The following is a 16,323-nucleotide window of genomic DNA, read 5'->3' as shown; positions in this document are numbered from 1 at the left end:
TCTTAGAGTTTTCAACTACATATTTTTTGTTTGGTGTTTCTGTAATTATTATCTCTTTATTAATATTCTTTAGTTAGTGAGCTTTCTCAGACTATATTTTTTTTTAGAAATGATTTCCTTCAACTCTTTCAACATATTCATAAAAACTGGTTTAAAATAACTGTCTAGTAGGCCCAAATTCTGGACTTCCTCAAAGAGTTTGTGTTGATTGCTTATTTTTATTGTGCATGAGCCATACTTTCTTCTTTCTTTACATATCTCATAATTTTTGAAGGGGACACTGGATTTTTAAATAACATGTAATAACTTTGGAAATTATATGAAATTATGCCTCCTTCCCAGTATTGTCATTTATGATTGTTGTAGTTATTCTTAGTTGGTTCAGTGACTTTTCTGAACCAATTCTGTAAAGGTTGTATTTTTTTGTTGTGTATGACCATTGAAAGATCTAAGCTAGCTTAGTGGTTAGCTAAATGTTTCAACATAGATTTCCCTAAATGCCTGGAACAAATAAGTCTCCTAGTCTTTGCTTAGTGGCATGCCTTCAACACCCATCCAGGCAATTAACTCTTTCTTAACTTTTGCTTCCTGCTTGTGCAAAGTCTCCAAATCAATCAGAGTGGGCACATAGCCTTATGTGTGCCTGTGACTTTCTACTTTCATAGAAATATGATGGAGCTTTCTAAATACCCCATAGACTTCTTCATCCTTATATTTTCTTCTGAAGCTTTTTTGTTAGTCTATTCTTTGCCCTAATTGTATCTATCATCTCAGACAGTCACAACTTTATGACTGTAGCTTATTATTGTTTTTAGTAAATGCTCCATAACGATGGCTTCATGCACATTTAGCTCCAACTTAGGTCAAATAAAAACAAACTTTTCTTTTTTCTTTTATTTTTTTTAAACAAGCTTTTCAGGTGGAATCTTCCAGGGACCCAAAGTACAAGCCAAATCATGACAAATTAATGGGAGTGAGGCTTTGAGAGAGCTTCAGCTTTGTTCTGTTCCTTCCACGTGGAATGACTATTATCTTCAAGAGTACTGCTAAGTCGGAGTGGGGAGTCATGAAGCTCATGTTTTTACTGAGATTCAAATATATTACCCAACCAAATACTCCCTATATTGTTGAAAGCCTTGGGTTAATTCCCAGACTTCTATAAAAGTTGATTCTGACAAATTTTGTGAGTTTTTTTCTTTTTTTGTAGTATGTTTTTATTCAAATACTTTTATTCAGGCATAATTGACACACAGGGTTATATGAATTTCAGGTGTACAATTAATGATTCAACAATTCTGTACATTACTCAGTGCCCATCAAGATAAATGTACTCTTAATCCCCTTCACCTGTTTCACCCATTCCCCTCCCATCTCCCTTCTGGTAACCTTCAGTTTAGTCTCAATAGTTAAGAGTCTGGTTTTTTATTTGTTTTTTTCTTTGTTTTGTTAAATTCCACATATGAGTGAAAACATACGGTGTTTGTCTTTCTGTGACTGACTTACTTCATTTAGCATTAAACCGTCTAGATCCATCCATGTTGCACATGGCAAGATTCCATTCTTTTTAAGGCCAAATAATATTCCATTCATTTATCTCTCATATCTTCTTTATACATTCATCCATTCATCTATGGATGGATACTCAGGTTGCTTCCATTTCTTGGATTATTGTAGATAATGCTGCAGTACACAGAGGAGTGCATATATCTTTCTGAGTTAGCTTTTGGATTTTTTTTTTTTTGGTACATTTTTCCAAAGAAGACATACAGATGGCCAACAGACACATCAAAAGATGCTTAACATCTTTTTCCATCATCAGCGAAAAGGAAATAAAAATATCAGTGAGATATCACCTCATACCTGTCAGAATGGCTAAAATAAAAAACACAAGAAATAACAAGTGTTGATGAGGATGTGGAGAAAAAGGAACCGTTGTGCACAGCTGGTGAGAATGCAAACTGGTATGGCCACTGTGGGAAACAGTATGGAGTTTCCTCAAAAAGTCAAAAATACAAATACCATATGATCCAGTAATTTTGGGAAATTTTAATTGCTTTTAAAGAGGGGTAAAATTTTAGTGGTCCTTATTCTGCCATTTTTGCTTACATCTAAAATTTTATATATATGGTGTTATTTTTATATGCTAGTGCCAAACTGTATGTAATGAGTATCCCTTCCTTAACTGTAGTCAAAGTTGGGATTTGCTTTTAATTTGAATACTAGGCAGTATAAATGGAGACACTCTTTTACCCATTAGTCAGGTAGAGAATTGGAAAAGCTATGAGGACAATAATTCATGGTTATTTTGTAGGTCCCTGGCCCCAGTCCTCTTGGAGGACATGAGCCTCCCCAAGTAATTTATGCTTTGTAATAAATACTTCTTTCTTTGATTGCTAGATTAAATTAAATTAGCTGAAGCTTATAGGCCTCGAAAATAAAGCTTCCTAATTCAACTTGATTATGATGCAACCATTTGAATTTAGGTACAAATGCAAAGTTGAGACCTAGGAATGTGATTGGACTTCATCGGTTGATTTTAGAAGATGGGAGGATTACTCTTACCTGGGCGAGGCACTGTACGAATGCCTGACCACTCTCCCTAAGACTGAGAGGTCCTTTGGCTCCTGAAAGAAAGACAGTCCCATGGTCATTTCTTTAGGAAGGACAAGCCTTATAGTCACTATACCTGCTGAGACCCTTTGGCTGAAGTTCCTTTCCACTTCCAAATCCTAAAGAAGAATTCCATTCTCTCCATCTTCTCACTTCTTCTTTAGATCCTTCTCGTTTAGTTCTCCATTCTCTCTACCATTGTGGTGAGAAACTGTAGCCCTTTATTTGACTCTGTGGTGAAGGGCCCTCCTTTTCTTCCATGTGAAGGGTCTAGGCAAGATGGGATGTAGTGTGGAAGCTTGTTTTTAATCATATTGCTAAATATGTATTTTTGTGTAAAGCCCTATCAATTTAGAGAAGGGAAAAAACCTGCTTCTGGCTCCACCTACACAGCTAGGATTTTATTCCTAAGTCAGACTATTTTAGCAAGGATGGGTTATTTAACAATGTTCAGCTAATACGTAAAAATCATGCAAGCATTGGAGGCTCTACTCTAGAGATAACAGGAGCTAAGCATAAAATACATGTGCTAATAGCTCAGCGTCTGACTTGGCCCACATTTATGAAATGATGACTCTTCGTATCTGGTAGGTCAAGTGATGGAGTTTAAACTCTGATTAACCCAGACATGGATAAATTACAATCATCTTGAATCCAGATGGCAAATGTGCTTATGACTTCTGGTACTTGACTGCACCACCATTCTTGTAAAGTTGTATACAGCTGTTAACTGAATATTGTTGTGTTACATCTGTGGGAGAGATGCAAAATATTGGGAATGTGAAGAATTTATTTGGAGTGTAAGGTCTTTGTATGCCGTTGCTCATATCTAGCCACAAAACACTATAACCGTGACATACTTGGTCCAGTAATTGTCCCCAAATTAAAAAAAAAATCATATCAGCGCATAATTTATATGAATTATTATTTCATGGTTGGTAACTTGCATTGCAGAATGCTCTGAATTAAGAGCTAGGTCAAAACATGTTAAAGGTAGTAGACTCAGCTCAGCTGGGCAGAGAACATACCATTCAATCATTTATTTACATACGAATGTTCATTAAAAGCCTACTGTGTGCCAATGACTCTTCCTGGTGCTGCAAGATAGAAGCAAGGATAGTGAACTTTGAAGAAAACAAAGCTCACCTTGACTTTGGATCAGATGCTGTTAGAGGAACCATCAATGCAAATTTGGTAAAAGCAGTTGCTGCCAGACAAAAACTGAACTGCTTTCTTTCGCATCAGAATTTTTATATATCACATAAAGCTGCTTTGCCCAATATGTTGGCCACTGGCCACATGCACTTTAAATTTAAGTGAGCTAAAGTTGAATACATTTTATTTTTATTGTTATTTATCTGTTTATCTATTTATTTTAAGTAGGCTCCATGCCCAGCATGGTACCCAGTGTGGGGCTTGAACTCACAACCCTGAGATCAAGACCTGAGCTGAGATCAAGAGTTGGATTGCTTACCAACTGAGCCACCCAGGCACCTCATAAAATTGAATACATTTTAAATTTCAGTTTCTCAGTCATCCTAACCTCCTTAACCTAAATACTTTTATATTTAAATATTAAAAAGTATTTAATAGTGATTAAAAAGTATTTAATAGTGATGTGTCCAGTGGTTACTGAAATGGACAGCACAAGTGTAAAACATCTCTATCATCACAGAAAATTCTGTTGAGCAGCTCTGATATAGATGTTGGAATGAAAAAAACCTGAGTGACTTCACTTAATGATTACTATCAGGTACAATTTATGAGTTCACACTATTTCCTACAACAGACACATTTATGAGGACAAGAAATTTTCTAAAGCAGGTTTTACAAGCTTTGAAGTTACAAAAAGACAGGCTTGGCAGTTAATTTAAGAGTTGTTACCTCATGTGTTCTCATTTTCTTTATGTTGAATGTTAGAAAAAAAATAGTATGAGCCAATGCAAAACTAATAATAAGGATTATGGCAGGAATTGCTGACTCTTCACCAAAATCCATTCTCCTCTTTTTTTTTTTTTTTTTTTTGCAAAAGTGTAGTGCTACTCTGCTGACCATCTACATTGCAGTGCCCACCCTCACCCCTCACATACATTTTGGTGTAGTGCCTTGGTTCTTACCAACGGAATTTAAAGAGAAGTGACATCACTTCTGAACAGAGCTCTTAAGTGGGCTGATGTACTTCCTTCATACTCTTTTTTTTTTTTACTTTGCTGCAAGCCAGCCTCTGTACTATAGATTACAACATGCAGAAAAGAACACCCCCTTAAGTAGGGCATGATGAAAAACATAAGAAGCAGCCTAAGTCATATATTGTGTAGAGTCAAGTGGCCCAGTAGTCTGAAAGTTCAACTGATATATAAGGATAAAAGGACTTCCATTTTACTTGACCAACTGCATTTTGAAGTCTGTTTGTCATAGCAGCTAGTATTACCCTAGCATACATAAGAGAAGGTATTAATTTTAATTTTGATCATATATATTTTTTCAGCCTTAGCTGCTAGAAACAACCACATTATCATGAAAAAAATTTATAGCACATTCACTGAAACACCTCTTTAATACATGATGAAATTGCTTCCTATCTTTATAAGGCCCTTGTTTTATGTTGGATTCCCTAGAATCAGAGCCTGTGATGGGGATTCTCTTACATTTACTGCATGAGGACTCTCCAGAGAAACATGTAAAGCAATGCAGGGAGCAAAATGAAGAAGGGGAAAAGCCAAGAAAAGATATGGATTCAGCTGGATACTAGCTTCGACTTGATTCTCTGGAAAGCTCTACAGTATAAATCTCACCATGAAGTTGTTTCTGCCTAAGGCACGGCACAGGGTTTGGAACCTCCATATTAGTCAGTCTTTCACTGGTAGACCCTCCCTGCCATTTTCAGGGGGATGGTCTCTTACAGAAGGAGGAAAATCCTGAGCAAGTGGGGAGCTGTGAACTGCTTCTAGTCAACACTCTCATAGTTGGGGCATGAGTGCACCAGCCTGTAAAGGCACCTGTCAGCCACCACTGGTGCTATAACAACTTACCTTTAAATATGTGAATGTATGATATATGGTACCCTGTTAGATGAGGCAGATGGGAAGGTTTTCTTCCCAAAGGGAAACCCGTATTTTTTATAACTCTAAATATGGTCCCTAGTTTGGCAGAGCAAATTTCTACATAGGGAGATGGACAGGCAAAAGTTAAGTTTTGGCATAAGTACAGAAGTTGGGACAGTGGTCTGCATATGAAGTTGTGGGAAAACAAGAGAAGAAAGAAACAACACTACTCAGGGGGGCCACAAAAATCCATCCCTGATGTGAACAGGTATACGACAGCAATAGTGTGTGGTGCTGCAGAAACTGAATTCTAGAGCCAGATGGCTTCTGCTTTAAACAAGTTTCTGTCACTAACATACTGTGTGACACTAAACAAGTAATTTGAGCTGTCTTTGCCTTAGTTTCTTTTTTCTGTAAAATAGGGATAATGATGGATACTAATAACTACAGGCTGTTGAGTGAATTAATACTCAAGTATACAAAGATCTTAGAATGCTGCCTAGAGCACAGTGAGTGGGATGGAAGGGTAGCTCTGTCAGGAAAGCTAGGTCTTGAAATGAGAAGCTAAGTGTGCCAGAGATTCTTCTGAAATACTGAGAGATTCTTCTGGCACAGAATAGGAGAGGTCAGTGGGTAAATAAGCCCTTGGCCTCTGGAAGCAGATATTCTAGGACTGAATCCCTACTCCACTACTGCATGACCTTGGGCAAATTATTTAAATTGTTTATGCCTTGGTTTCTTCATATTTAAATTTGGAATAATGGTAGCACTTTTCTCAGAGAAGTATAGTGAAAATTAAGTGAAATAATAGTTGTAATATTCTTAAACAGTACCTTAATTAAAAGTTGTTGTTCTTATTCTACAAGGAAAAGCAGGGGGACTTGCAGAGTTAATTGCTTGGGGCAGGTTCATTGCTTATATACAGTGGTTTATGAGATGACTGTGATATCATAAAGTCAAGTAAAAACTGAACTGGAGGGCAGCCTGGGTGGCTCAGTGGTTTAGCGCTGCCTTTGGCCCAGGGCATGATCCTAGAGACCTAGGATCGAGTCCCACGTCAGGCTCCCTGCACAGAGCCTGCTTCTCCCTCTGCCTGTGTGTCTGCTTCTCTCTCTCTCTCTGTGTGTCTCTCATGAATAAAATAAGTAAAACATTTAACAAAAAATAAAATAAAATAAATAAAGAAAGAAAGAAACTGAACTGGAAAATCCCACTGTACAAACTGAAGGTGCTTTGACTTGGTCCTGTGGGCACCATAAACCCAAATATGTTTTCTTAAGTTTCTTTCAGGGTAAGGAGGTGATACTAGTTAGCTACTGGTGCATAACAAGTGATCCCATAACTTAGTGTCTCAAGACAACAACTATTCATTTAATTTAGGGTTATATAGGTTGGCAATTTGGACTGGGATCAATTTGGACTGAGAGATTCTTCAGGTCTCAGGTAGATTTTGTGTCTTCAGGTCTCTTTGTGATTCTGTGTTTGTTTTCTGATCAGATAGTCAGCTATGGTTCAAGGGGTTGACCAGGTGTTGGTTTGGGGCACGTTGGTTCTCCTCCACAGGGTCTCTCCCTGACAGACCTTATTTTTATGTCAGAGTCAGGGTTCCAATAAACAGTGCACAATAGCTCTTGAGGCCTATACTCTCAACTGTGCAACATCACTTCTGATGAATTTTCTTGGCTAAAGTGAGTCATAAGGTAGAGCCCAGAGTCTGAGTAGTTGGGCTTACAAAGTTATAGGGAAATAAGCATAGATACAGGAAAGTCATTAATTGGGACCAACAGTGAAAACAATCTAGCATATTCTCCAATTAACACTTTTCTTTAATTCATGAGCATGAGTGAAGGCAGCACCTATAGCACTGCTATCTTTTTCAAAGTAATCGATGTTTGTAAGGTCCTGAGAAGGAATAGCTTTAAACATTCCAAAGAAGTGAGTCACCTTGGCCTTGCCATCTCTCCTTTTGTGCCCTAGCCTCTCTATTCTATACATTTCAAAAGTTGGTAGTTGTTGCTGGGAAGAGATCTGGTTGGGGAGACACCTGCATCATGAAGGGTAGAGGGACCTTACAATTCCACATATGATGTAGAAAGAGGCACATGATATTGAGGCAAAGAGAACCCATTATTGAAAAGAAAGGGACCTTTTAATATATAAAAGCAGAATTTTTTAATAATAAATTTATTTTTTATTGGTGTTCAATTTGCCAACATACAGAATAACACCCACTGCTCATCCCGTCAAGTGCCCCCCCTCAGTGCCCTTCACCCATTCACCCCCACCCCCTGCCCTCTTCCCCTTCCACCACCCCTAGTTCATTTCCCAGAGTTAGGAGTCTCTCATGTTCTGCCTCCCTTTCTGATATTTCCTACCCATTTCTTCTCCCTTCCCTTCTATTCCCTTTCACTATTATTTATATTCCCCAAATGAATGAGAACATACACTGTTTGTCCTTCTCCAATTGGCTTACTTCACTCAGCATAATACCCTCCAGTTCCATCCACGTTGAAGCAAATGGTGGGTATTTGTCATTTTTAATGGCTGAGTAATATTCGATTGTATACATAAACCACATCTTCTTTATCCATTCATCTTTCGATGGACAAGGGGCTCCTTCCACAGTGGCTATTGTGGACATTGTAAAAGCAGGTTTTTTTAAAAAAACATTTAGGCAGGACTTTCTACTCTACCTTTAACTCTTTATTCAGAAAGTTAGAGAATTAATAAAATCTCCCAATTTCCAGAACTAAAGAGATAAAGTAGACAATGTTGACTAAATGTCAGAAAGTACAAAGTTTTTTTTTTTTAAATATTTTTTTAATTTTTTATGATAATCACACAGAGAGAGAGAAAGGCAGAGAGAGAAGCAGGCTCCATGCACCGGGAGCCCGACGTGGGATTCGATCCCGGGTCTCCAGGATCTGCCCTGGGCCAAAGTCAGGTGACAAACCGCTGCGCCACCCAGGGATCCCACAAAGTTATAATATTTGAACTATGTATTAATCCACATATGTTTGATATAATTTATATGCATTGTTAATTTTCATATAACCTCTTGAGTAGATATAGGGCATATATATTTTATTGAGGACCGCTACCCTGTGAGAAAAGAATCATTGAAGATCACAGATTAATAAAAAATGTTAAATGGATATTGAAATGAACCAAAATTAAGTTTTGCACCCAGGTCATCCAAGCCTTGCCTGGGTCCCTTGCTTCACTCAACCCTTTGAATGACAATTTGCACTCTTGTTACATGGAGGTATTTCTATCACTGGATTGCTGCTTTTAGCACATTGCCCAGAGTTTACTATGCCTCCAGCAAGAAGTCATTTTTTCATTATTAAATCTTTAGAAATAATTTAGTTTAATTTTCTCTTTAAATGGAAGGTAAATGTAAAATCCACAGAAAAAAAGGTATATTACTTTTTTCCCAAATATCTAATTTTCATTTGTGCAGTGAATAGACTGGGCTATGTTTTTGTTTGGGTTGCCTAGAAGTTGGCCCTGAGATAGGATTTGAATGTAAGTAGTTTATTTAGGAGGGGAGCCCAGGGAACATTTGTGGGGAAGTGAGGCAGGGAAGGAAAGGCAGCTAATAGGAGGTGTATGATCATGCTGGTTACCATTGTGGGCATCAGGGGCTTCACAGATGTCTCACCTGTGAAGTGAGGGAGCTGGGGCATTTATACACTCACTGCCATCTAGTCTGTGGTTGAGGGCTGCTCCCAGTAGGTATCATTTGCCTGGCATGTCCAGCCAGGTTGTGTGGCAGAGCAGGCTCCTGCCACCAGAGAAGGTCTTCAGGTAAAGATATACAAGTGATGTGCATGGAAATGAGAAGTGCTGAGGGAATATAGATTGGGACTTAAAGTGTCTGTTCCAGAGTAGATCCTGTTTTTCAAACCTTTGTTTTTTTAACTAGCTTCTCAAATCATTTAATGGAATATAAAACAACATATAAAATTAATAAAAAAAGAGCAAGCAAACAAACAACAGAGCTACTTCTGCAGTGGTTAGTAGGTGCTTGGCTCCAGTGTTCTCTTTCCCTATGGCTCTGAAAACCAATCCAGAGCCACCTCTGATTGACATCTTTGCACTGAACTGCCTTCTGTTATTACCTTCTCTGCCTCCTCTCTTCCTTAAGACAAAACCAACACAACAAGATCTTTCCAATTGTACAGTGAGGCGATAATAGCAAAAAAAAAAAAAAAAAAAAAACCTCAAGGATGGAAAACACAACAAAATGTGCAGCTCATTGGATGGCTATTTAAAACCCCCAGAAACTACAGAGAATAGGGTAGCCATAGTAACACACCCAGGCATATCGTCCCCTGGGCATGACTGCAAGCTGGAGAAGGAGGGATGGGGGTGTGGAGCAGGGGCCTGATGGGCAGGGGGCTCTCCTGGCACAGATTCACCACTGAGACTGGAAAGGAACAGCCTTAACAGAAGCTGTGAATCTCCTGAACGAACATAGAGGTTTATCTATATTTTTGGCAACTTCCCTTTGGAATCAAAAGTTGGCTTCTTTAGGGATAACTTAAATGAAAGCATATTTTAAAAAATCTTTGATGAAACTCACACTATGGAAAAAAAACACCCCCCCCCCCCAAAAAAATCCAGAAGTCCAAATGGAAACTGTGGGCGGTAGTTATGATTATGCCTTTTGAAGCAGTTCCTCAGACACTGCTCTGGATTTGGGCTCTTATTGTGTGGATGGTCACATTAAATGACTGAAACTGCAAAGAAGCCCATGGGCTGTTGTCGTAAAAGTTATCGTTGCCTGTCCGGTGCCCCTCTGTTCACTCCCTCTACCAGCTGCTGTGAATAGTGAAAGTGAATGACTCACAGCCGCCTCCTGTTCAGAGAACCACCCTGGGCAACAGGCACTGCCTCTCCAGAAAATGCCTGGGAAGCCATGCCTTCCCTACAGCCCCAAATCAATGACTGATAGATCCTGGGGTATAAAATCTTGGCTCCTTGCCACCGTTTAGGACATAACTGTGCTACTCTTCAAGATTCCCTCTGGGATCAGCCTTAAGCCAGCCACCAGAAGAGACCATTTATTTCCTTGCCCAGCTTCTTCTGCTCTGTTTCCCTCATTTCCTTGAAGGTTTCTTCTGAGATCACTCCACAAATAGATCACTTGCAAGAACTCCAACTGAGGCTTTGCTTTTAGCGAATCTAACCTCAGACATATGCTAGTATTTGGAGGGAAAATGCATCCCTTGTAGCCCAAGGGGGTCCACCAAAGTCTGTAAGGGACTGACATCCATCCTCCACCCTCCAACCAGCATGAATCCCCTTTCGTTGGATCTACACATTGGATTTCCAGAAGATTTCTGGTGAATGAGAGCTCTTGGATACTGATGTCTGAAAGCTGTTGGACCAGAAGAGCTCTAAAAGTTGGGTCTAGCTCAACAGAGCTCTTTCTACTCCTCACTGAATGAGAGTGCTCTAGATTTACTGGGGCTTGAAAATGAAAGGGGGAGGACCATGTATTAAAAACAAAACAAAACAAAACAAAGCAAAACATGGTTGGCTAGAGGAGGCCTTGGGGATCACGAAGAAATTCTTCAGACCATTTCTCTAGGAGAAGAGACATTATCGTCCTTTAGCTTTTCAAAATCTGCCACTTTGTGGCTGCTTCCCTGAGAAACTCAGATCTGTGCTGCCAGAGTGGATGCTGTTGTTGCCTCACCTAGATCCTTTACTGAACTTGGGCAACTATCTTCTAGGTGGCTTTACTAATGAGAGCTATCTCAGCCGGAGATGCCTACGAGTTTATCCCTTAGTCTCCATAATACTATAGGTCAGAGGTAGCCTTGGCCAGCTGCTTCTAGGTGAGACCACTCTGGTGTAATTCACACTCCAGAGCTCCACTCAGGGTCACCTGAGCCCACGTTGTTGTCAGCCCCTTTGTCTGCTCCATCCTGCTTCCTGTTCTCCCTTATTGGGTTCTCTTGACAGCACTCCCTCAACAAATCATTGGCCAGACAACTCCTAGCTAAGGCTTTGTGGCTGGAGAATTTGACATACTAATAATTCAGATGGTTCAGGGCCACAGAGAATGAGATTTGGCCAGGGATTAAGCACCAGCTGATAAAATCAAGGTCCACAGAGAACAATTTGGAAGCCCTTGATTTAGAAAAGCTTGTGTTTTATTCCCTTTTCAGATTTCCTGAGATTTCCTTCAACGTGGGAAAATAGAGAAAGTAAGATTTGTGTTTGTTTTCTTATTCAAGGAATTGGAGGGGTTTTGTTTTGTTTTGTTTTCCACAGCGCTAGCCTCAGTGTTTATATCCGGGTGCTCAAATACCTGTTGAATGTATTTTAACAGATATTGCAAAATACCTTGTTGATGGACTTTTCTATTTCTGAGTGCATTTGGAATACAATAAAGACATAAGAAATGGTAGGCTTAAGGGACAAGATAGAAGATTAACCTACTTTTAGGTTTATTAACTCTGCTTCTTTTCAATGAAGTGGAATGAGTCTTATTAAATACTAATTATCTTCTCCATTCTTTTGCATTCTGATTGTTTTGTTCTTTTAGAGAGTATGCTTCTTATAGAGAAAATAACTTTTTTTTTTTTTTTCCAGAATCCCGTATTCAGATACCTATTGTATCTGGGCTCAAACTACAATTCTTATGGACTGCACTATTACTCAACTCTAAATGCCATTTAAAAAGCCAGTTTTGACATTTATTTAAACCATCTGAGGTCTCCAGTCCTCTGGGGAGACAGTGTCTGAGGCTGAATGTCTAATATGAATTTTGTAGCCTTTGAGGGTTTTATGGAGCAGGATGTGGTATCAGGATCTTTGAGACATTCAGTGGAATTAAATCTGGCAACATATTTGCTGGAATCTTTCTTTGTCAAGGACCAAGTATGCATATATCTTGATCAATATAGAGAGAAAGGAGAGAAATCTGGAGACATCCCCTTTAACTCCCCTCCCCAGAATCTGTAATTTCCTTTCCACCACTTCAGTTATAACACTTGACTGGTAGGGGAGTACAGAACTGGGACTGGAGTGAGGCATCTAACTGAAGCGCAAAATTTTAGTGGGTGTCAAAAAATTCAGTACATAATATTTTAATGCAGTATTTTTTGAAAAAAGATTTGTTTATTTATTTGAGAGGGAGAGAATGCAAGAGTGGAGGGAGGGAGAGAGGGAGAGAAAGAGAATCCTCAAGCAGACTCCCCACTGATGTCAGAGCCTGGCTCCAGGCTCAATCCCAGGACCCTGAGATCATGACCCAAGTCAAAATCAGGAATCAGAGGCTTAACCAACTGAGCCAGGTGCAGTGTTTTTTTGTTTTTTTGTTTGTTTGTTTGTTTTTTGTTTTTTTTTTTATCATGGCAAAATTTAGCATCTTAACCATTTTTAACTCTACAATTGATTAGTGTTAAGTTTATTCTCATTGCTGTGAAACAGATTTAAAATTTTTCTCATCTTGCAAATACGAAAATCTAAACCCACTGAAAAACAAGTCTCCTTTTTCCCCTATCCCTGGTCCTTAGTAACGAAAATTCTACTTTCTGTTTCAGTGAATTTAAATACTTTAGGGACCACAGATAATTAGAATCATGCAGTATTTGTACTTTTGTGACTAGCTTATTTCACTTAGCATAATGTCTTCACAGTCCATCCATGTTGTAGGATGTGACAGTATTTCCTTCTTTTTTTTTATAAGGCTAAATAATATTCTACTGCATGCATATACCACATGTTCTTTATCATTCATCCATTGATAGACATCTGGGTTGTTTCTACCTCTTGTCTATTGTGAACAGTGCTGCTATGAACATAAGTGAGCAAATATCTCTGTGAAAGCCTATTTCCAATTCTTTTGGATATATAACCAGAAGCGGGACTGCTGAATTATGCTGGATAATATGGTAATTCTATTTTTTATTTTTTGAGGAAACTTCATATTTTTGTCCACAGAGTTTTTATAGTTACACTAATAATGTGCAAGTGTTCTAATTTCTCCACATCCTTGACAACACTTATTATTTGTTTTATGTGTTTTTTTTTTGTTTTGTTTTTTGTTGTTTGTTTTGATTTTGGATAATAGCAGTCCTAATAGGAGTGAGGAGATATCACATGAAGGTTAGATTTGCATTTCCATTTGTCTATCATTTTTGGAGAGATGCCTATTTAAGTTCTTTGTCCATTTTATAAATCAGGTTATTTGATGTATTTTCTCATTGAGTTGTTAGAGTTCTTTTTATATTTTGTATGTTAATTCCTCATCTGATCTACAATTTGCAAATGTTTTCTGTCATGCTAGATGTTGCCTTTTCATTTTGTGTATTTTGATGCACAGAAGTTTTTAAGTTTGATGTAGTCCCACTTGTCTATTTTTGCTTTTATGTTGCCTATTATTTTGGTGTTATATCCAAGAAATCATGCCAAGTCTAATGTCATAAAGCTTTTCCCATGTGTTTTCTTCTAGGAGTTTCATCATTTTAGGTCTTATATTTAGGTTTTTAATCTCTTTTGAGCTCATTTGTATACATGTTGAAAGATAAGGATCTAACTTCATCTTACGCAGGTGGACAACTTGTTTCCCCACACCATTTGAAAAGAGCATCCTTTCTCCCTTGAGTGGTCTTGACACCTTGTGGAAGATCATTTGACTATATATATGAAGGTTTATTTCTGGACTGTCTATTGTATTCCATTAGTCAATGTGTCTTTACACCAATACCACATGATTTTGATTCCTGCAACTTTACAATATGTTTTGATATCAGGAAATGTGAGTTTCCCAATTTTGTTCTTCTTTTTCAAAATTGTTTTGGCTATTTGGTGTCCCTTCAAATTCCATATGAGTTTTAGGATGAGCATTTCAATTTTTGCAAAAAATGCCATTGAGATTGTGACAAGGATTGCATTGAATCTGTGGATCACTTTGGATAGTATGGACATCTTAACAATGTGAATCTTTGCAGTCTATGAACATAGGGTGTGTTTCCATTTATTTGTATCTTTTGTATTTGCTTTCATCAATGTTTTATAGTTTTCAGTATAGTATTCTTTGGTCAGGTGTGTTTTTATGTATTTTATAATAATAACCAAGGCTGTTGTAAATGGAATTGTTTTTCTTAATTTCTTAATTGATTGTTCATTGTTCATGAATGGAGACACAATTGATTTTTGTGGATCAAGTTTGCACCTACAATTTTGTGAATTCAACGATTAGTTTTAACAGTTTTCTTTTTGTATGTGGAGTCTTTAGGGTTTTCTTCGTATAAGACCATGTTGTCTGTGAACAGAGTAATTTTACTCCTTCCTATCTGATTTGGTTGACTTTTATTTCTTTTTCTTGTGCAATTGCTCTGGCTAGAACTTCCAATATTATGTTAAATAGAAGTGGCAAAAGTGGGCTTCCTTATCTTGTTCTTAATTTTAGATGGAAAGCTTTTGGTTTTCATCATTGAGTGTGATGCTAGCTGTGGGCCTTTATGTCCATTTATCTCCTCCCCATCTGAACCCTTGGAAACTATTTGTGTTAAGTTTTAAGAATTAGCATTTTCTTTTTTTTTTTTTTTAAGATTTTATTTATTTATTCATGAGAGACACAGAGACAGAGGCAGAGACACAGGCAGAGGGAGAAGCAGGCCCTATGCACGGAGTCTGACGTGGGACTCGATCCTGGGTCTCTAGGATCACTCTGGGCCCAAGGCGGTGCTAAACCGCTGAGCCACCCAGCTGCCCAAGAATTAGCATTTTCTTATAATCGTTTTTATTTCTGTGGCATTGGTTGTAATGTGCCTTCTTTCCTTTCTGATACTAGTTATTTGAGTCTTCTCTTCCTTTTTCTTAATCTAGTTAAGGGCTTGCCAATTTTCTCAATATTTAAAAAAAAGCAACTTTTACTTTCATTGATTTTTTTTTTCTGTTGTTTTTCTGTTTCCTATTTCATTAATCTCTGCTCTAATCTTTATTTTTTCCTTCCTTTCCCTAGATTTGGGTTAATTTGCCCTTTTCCTAGTTTCTTAAGTTGTAAAGTTACATTGTTGAGTTAAGATTTTTTTTTTCTTTTTTAATATGGGCATTTACTGCTATAAACTTCCTTCTAAGCACCACTTTTGCTGAATCCCATAAGTTTTGGTCTGTTGTGTTTTCATTTTTATTTACCTCAATATATTTTCTAATTTCTCTGTGACTTCTTCTTTGAGCCATTTGTTTTTTAAGAGTCTTGTTTAATTTCCACATATTCGTAGATTTTCCAGTTTTCCTTATACAGTTTGTTTCTGGTTTCATTACACTGAGATCAGAAAAGACACTTTGTATGATTTTAATCTTCTTGAATTTGTTTAGACTTTTTTTTAGCATACTACTAAATGTATGCTCCATGTACAATGGAGAATGGAAAATGTTCCATGTACACTTGAGAAAAATATATATATTCTGCTATTTTGGGGTTGAGTGTGCTGTGTGTGTCTGCCTGTTACAATTACTGTGTAGTGTTCACATTCTCTATTTCCTTATTGATTTTCTTTTTTTTTAAGATTTTATTTATTTATTCATAGACACAGAGAGAGGGGCAGAGACACAGGCAGAGGGAGAGGGAGAAGCAGGCTCCATGCAGGAAGCCGGATGTGGGACTCGATCCCCGGTCTCCAGGATCAAACCCCAGGCTGCA

The 16,323-nt window shown here is 37.9% G+C and overlaps 1 long non-coding RNA gene across 1 annotated transcript in view; it reads left to right on the top strand.

Moving 5' to 3' along the window:
* The first annotated feature begins 11,762 nt into the window (after window positions 1-11,762).
* The window catches only part of LOC111092189, an 80,936-nt gene continuing 76,375 nt past the window's right edge, over window positions 11,763-16,323 (top strand). Inside the window, exon 1 of the long non-coding RNA XR_005377562.1 lies at window positions 11,763-11,875. This is a non-coding gene — a long non-coding RNA (uncharacterized LOC111092189). The remainder of the gene's footprint in view (window positions 11,876-16,323) is intronic.

The sequence above is a fragment of the Canis lupus genome, chromosome 24 (assembly GCF_011100685.1).
Source record: "Canis lupus familiaris isolate Mischka breed German Shepherd chromosome 24, alternate assembly UU_Cfam_GSD_1.0, whole genome shotgun sequence".
NCBI classification, from domain to species: domain Eukaryota; kingdom Metazoa; phylum Chordata; class Mammalia; order Carnivora; family Canidae; genus Canis; species Canis lupus.
The sequence above is the reverse complement of the archived record's forward strand: the minus strand, read 5'-3'. Positions and strand labels throughout refer to the sequence as shown.